This window comes from Haematobia irritans, chromosome 4, assembly GCF_050003625.1.
Source record: "Haematobia irritans isolate KBUSLIRL chromosome 4, ASM5000362v1, whole genome shotgun sequence".
Classification (NCBI taxonomy): domain Eukaryota; kingdom Metazoa; phylum Arthropoda; class Insecta; order Diptera; family Muscidae; genus Haematobia; species Haematobia irritans.
In genome coordinates, this window is record NC_134400.1 from 158,545,202 (window position 1) to 158,551,201 (window position 6,000).

Consider the following 6,000-nt stretch of genomic DNA (forward strand, 5'->3'; position numbering starts at 1 on the left):
CATCAAATATTTTCAAAAATTGAAAATTTTTCTAGAATGGATTTAGCATTTTTTCGAAAATTTTTTAATAACTTATACCATTTTATTAATCCTTATTCTGTTTTTAACCTATTTGAAACAAAAAAAGTTAAAATTTCCTTGCAAAAATACGAAAAAAGCGAGTTACAAAAAATTGAATAAAAAGAACTTCCAGAGTAGTTAAAATAAAGAACATCTTTAAGAGAACAGTTTTGGAAGTGCTTTTGGGATTCTATAGAAAAAAAATTGACAAAATTGTCTATAGAAATAAAATTTTGACAAAATTGTCTATAGAAATAAAATTTTGACAAAATTGTCTATAGAAATACAATTTTGACAAAATTTTCATAGAAAACAAGTATATACGGCCGTAAGTTCGGCCAGGTCGAATCTTATGTACCAACCACCACGGAATGCGTAAAAACTTCTACGAAAGACTGTCATCCACAATCGAATTACTTGGGTTGTGCACCCAGAAAAAAGTGACCCCTTCTTTAAGTTAAAATGAACTCATTGTGAAGAAAGTTGAACTTCGTATAGCGCCAAAGCCATTTTTATTTGTTTGAACGATGTGATTTTCGTAGAAATTAGGAATAATGTATTCCATATATTAGTTAACATTTTCCTATATTTATGTACCACTATACTACAGAATGAAAAAATTTAACTAATTTGAATTCATATATGGAATGATTTTATTGAAATTTTTCATTCATTTGGACAAATCTTACACATTTGTGGTAAAACTTTTACTTCATAATTAGAACTGCTTACCTTCGTTTTTAAATACAATTTTATTTATTTCTATAAGCAACTTTATCTTCAATAAAATACATGTTTTATTAATATATTGAATATATTTATTAAGAATCAACAGCATCGAATCTCTTTGAAATATTAGTTTATTATTCCACTATTTCCAATTTCCGTGTGATATTATCAACTGTAAAACGCACTTTTTCTTCTTCTTGTACTTTTCACTTTTAATAAGTTGCTGCCTAACGATTTTGTCCTCCTTTTACAATTTCAATACCTACAAATATAAAAAATCATAAAACATATTTGTTGCAAAAGGTTAGCGTCACTGAATATTACCTGATAATTGAAGATTCCAAAATGAAGACAAATGAAAGGGTTGTTATTCTGCTGGTTTTTTCTTTCTTTATACACTATCACGAACATTCATAGATTTATTTAAAAAAAACGAAAATTTTTCTCACTAATTTAAAATAACAAATATTTTATATATTTTATTTGTTATTTATTATATTATTTTACCATATTATTTTTTAACAATCTCTCCGTATATCAAAACAACGCGATTCCAACTAAAAAAACAACCGACGCGCAAATATATCGATTACACCCACGCGCAAACACATCGATTACGATGACAGGTATCGATTACAGGTAGACAATAGAAATTTAGGAAAATTTCCTATATTCTAACAAGTGTGTTTCCTTAAGTTTTGAAAGGATTGCATACTTCTTAGTACGAATGAACTAAAATATTTTTCTATGCCAAGTGTTGTTCGTATGTATGAAAAACTTTCTATTATAAAGGAAGTCGCAATTATCATTTTATAAGAAATTTTACTAATTTTGAGGAAACTTGGTTTTAGTTCGGTTTTTGTTTATTTTTACGAATGCTTTGTTATCGGTGAATAAAATTTTCTTTTTCAGTAGTAAATTCTTATACCCAGCGAAGAAAATAGTATGAGTAAAATTCCATGCCTTATTCTAGTTAATGAACTATTCCTAACTGCTTACAGTTTAGGATTTTTTTAATGAAACGAGAAAATTTTATTATTTTTCACAAAAATTTACCTTGATGGATAAACTATATTGAAGAAAATTTTTTCCTTTAGTTTCGAAGGCACTTTTTTCTGGGTGCATAGAAAGAAAATTTTGATAGGACGGATGTCCACCATTTCAAATGCCGTTGCACTGAATTTGCAGCACTTCTTAAGGTGTGATCCGAATTCAGTGTTTTGGATGTAAATTAAAAAATTTTGCAATAATTTGCAAAAAAAATAATTTATTTTTTTATGATTTTTAAAGCATTGTACAGCTTGTCTGAAACAGTTGACATCAAATATTTTCAAAAATTGAAAATTTTTCTAGAATGGATTTAGCATTTTTTCGAAAATTTTTTAATAACTTATACCATTTTATTAATCCTTATTCTGTTTTTAACCTATTTGAAACAAAAAAAGTTAAAATTTCCTTGCAAAAATACGAAAAAAGCGAGTTACAAAAAATTGAATAAAAAGAACTTCCAGAGTAGTTAAAATAAAGAACATCTTTAAGAGAACAGTTTTGGAAGTGCTTTTGGGATTCTATAGAAAAAAAATTGACAAAATTGTCTATAGAAATAAAATTTTGACAAAATTGTCTATAGAAATAAAATTTTGACAAAATTGTCTATAGAAATACAATTTTGACAAAATTTTCATAGAAAACAAGTATATACGGCCGTAAGTTCGGCCAGGTCGAATCTTATGTACCAACCACCACGGAATGCGTAAAAACTTCTACGAAAGACTGTCATCCACAATCGAATTACTTGGGTTGTGCACCCAGAAAAAAGTGACCCCTTCTTTAAGTTAAAATGAACTCATTGTGAAGAAAGTTGAACTTCGTATAGCGCCAAAGCCATTTTTATTTGTTTGAACGATGTGATTTTCGTAGAAATTAGGAATAATGTATTCCATATATTAGTTAACATTTTCCTATATTTATGTACCACTATACTACAGAATGAAAAAATTTAACTAATTTGAATTCATATATGGAATGATTTTATTGAAATTTTTCATTCATTTGGACAAATCTTACACATTTGTGGTAAAACTTTTACTTCATAATTAGAACTGCTTACCTTCGTTTTTAAATACAATTTTATTTATTTCTATAAGCAACTTTATCTTCAATAAAATACATGTTTTATTAATATATTGAATATATTTATTAAGAATCAACAGCATCGAATCTCTTTGAAATATTAGTTTATTATTCCACTATTTCCAATTTCCGTGTGATATTATCAACTGTAAAACGCACTTTTTCTTCTTCTTGTACTTTTCACTTTTAATAAGTTGCTGCCTAACGATTTTGTCCTCCTTTTACAATTTCAATACCTACAAATATAAAAAATCATAAAACATTTTTGTTGCAAAAGGTTAGCGTCACTGAATATTACCTGATAATTGAAGATTCCAAAATGAAGACAAATGAAAGGGTTGTTATTCTGCTGGTGTTTTCTTTCTTTATACACTATCACGAACATTGATAGATTTATTTAAAAAAAAACGACAATTTTTCTCACTAATTTAAAATAACAAATATTTTATATATTTTATTTTTTATTTATTATATTATTTTACCATATTATTTTTTAACAATCTCTCCGAAACAACGCGATTCCAACTAAAAAACAACCGACGCGCAAATATATCGATTACACCCACGCGCAAACACATCGATTACGATGACAGGTATCGATTACAGGTAGACAATAGAAATTTAGGAAAATTTCCTATATTCTAACAAGTGTGTTTCCTTAAGTTTTGAAAGGATTGCATACTTCTTAGTACGAATGAACTAAAATATTTTTCTATGCCAAGTGTTGTTCGTATGTATGAAAAACTTTCTATTATAAAGGAAGTCGCAATTATCATTTTATAAGAAATTTTACTAATTTTGAGGAAACTTGGTTTTAGTTCGGTTTTTGTTTATTTTTACGAATGCTTTGTTATCGGTGAATAAAATTTTCTTTTTCAGTAGTAAATTCTTATACCCAGCGAAGAAAATAGTATGAGTAAAATTCCATGCCTTATTCTAGTTAATGAACTATTCCTAACTGCTTACAGTTTAGGATTTTTTTACTGAAACGAGTAAATTTTATTATTTTTCACAAAAATTTACCTTAATGGAAATAAAATGGATAAACTATATTGATGAAAATTTTTTCCTTTAGTTTCAAAGGCACTTTTTTCTGGGTGTGGTATCTTAAAACTTCTTAACATCGTTTTCTAAATTTTGAGTTAGTCCATACGTGGTATATATTAGACAAAAAAGTTATGTATAGGTAAGTCTACAAATAATTATGAATCGATATGAACTTTTGCACGGTACGTAGAGAGCCAGAATTGAAATATGGGGGTCGCTTATATGGGGGCTATATACAATTATGAACTTGATATGGACCAATTTTTGTGTGATTGGGGATCGATTTATCTGAGGACTATATATAACTATAGCCTGATATGGACCTAGTTAGGCATGGTTGTTAACGGCCATATACTATCACAATGTACCAAATTTCAACTGACTCGGATGAAATTTGCTCCTCCAAGAGGCTCCAAAACCAAATCTCGGGATCGGTTTATATGGGGGCTATATATGATTATAGACTGATATGGACCACTTTTGGCATGGTTGTTAAATATCATATACGATCACCACGTACCAAATTTCAACTGAATCGGATGAATTTTGCTTCTCCAAAAGGCACCGGAGGTCAAATTTGGGGATAATTATGGACCGATTTCGACCAATTTCGACCAATTTTTGCATGAGTGTGTTAGGCCATATATTAATAGCACGTACCAAGTTTCAATTGAATCAGATGAGTTTTGGTCTTCCAAGAGGCTCCGGAGGTCAAATCTGGTGATCCGTTTATATGGGGGCTATATATAATTATGGACCGATTTCGTTTTCAATTTTTGCATTGGTGTTTGAGGCACATGCTCAGATCGACACAGAATTTCACCACGACCCAGAATATATATACTTTATGGGGTCTTAAGCAATATTTCGATGTGTTACAAACGGAATGACAAAGTTAATATACCCCCATCCTATGGTGGAGAGTATAAAAATGTTGTCAAAATTTTCTATAGAAATATAATTTTGTTGTTGTTATTGTTGGTTTATTATTCAATCATTATTGTTGTTTTTGATTTCAGCTCAAAACCATGCATTGACTAAACTACAAGTGTAGCTTTAACCAACAGATGAAAAATAAAATTTTGACAAATTTTTCTGTAGAAATAAAATTTGGATAAAATTTTCTATAGAAATAAAATTTTGACAAATTTTTCTGTAGAAATAAAATTTTGACAAAATTTTCTATACATATAAAGTTTCGGCAAAATTTGGATAAAAAACTTATTTTTTTTAAATTTGGTAGATTTTTGGTAAAATTTTCTTCAAATTTTGGTAGATAGTTTTTGGCACGAGTGGCAACTGTGAAAGTGAAACGCCATTCTGTCTCGGTCATAAAAACGAGGTCCCTTGTTATTGATCTAAAAATAGATTTGGGCAGCACTCATTGATAAGAGCGAAGATTACCACTTGTGTGGTAACCCAATAGACTGAATAGTCAAAGTGAGACTACAAGAACAGGCTGCCGGTATATCCAACCTAACCATGCCATTGCACTGACTACACTGAAAAAGTAGTGAACCCACCAGGAAGAAAAATTTTGGTTAATTTTAGAAAATTTCGATTATTTGTAGAAAATTTTAAATAAACAATATTACAAAAGCTGGCATAACGCCGATATCACAAAAATAAGTAAATATTTTTCGACAAATTCAAGAAAATGTATTAGACATAGTAAATTTTTTTCACTTGTTAAAGAAAATTTTATAGTTTGAAGAAAATAATTGGAGTTCAAAATTGCAAGAATGTCTTTAGTGCCATACGAAGTTAAAGATGGGCGCATTATTGGTAAAATTTACAAATTTTAAGAAGTTTTGAACTATTTTGTGGGAGACACGAATTTAGTTAATCTTTATGCTTCATTTGTGTATAATTTTTTCCTCTGTATTAGTTAATTTAACTAACGTACACAAAAAATATTAACGTGATGGAAACTTTCTTAAAACGTAATAATTCCAAGAACTGAAAAGAGAGTTAAATCGGCTTTAGTGAAATATAGGGTTCACATTTTGTTTGGGTGTAGGTTAAAATTCT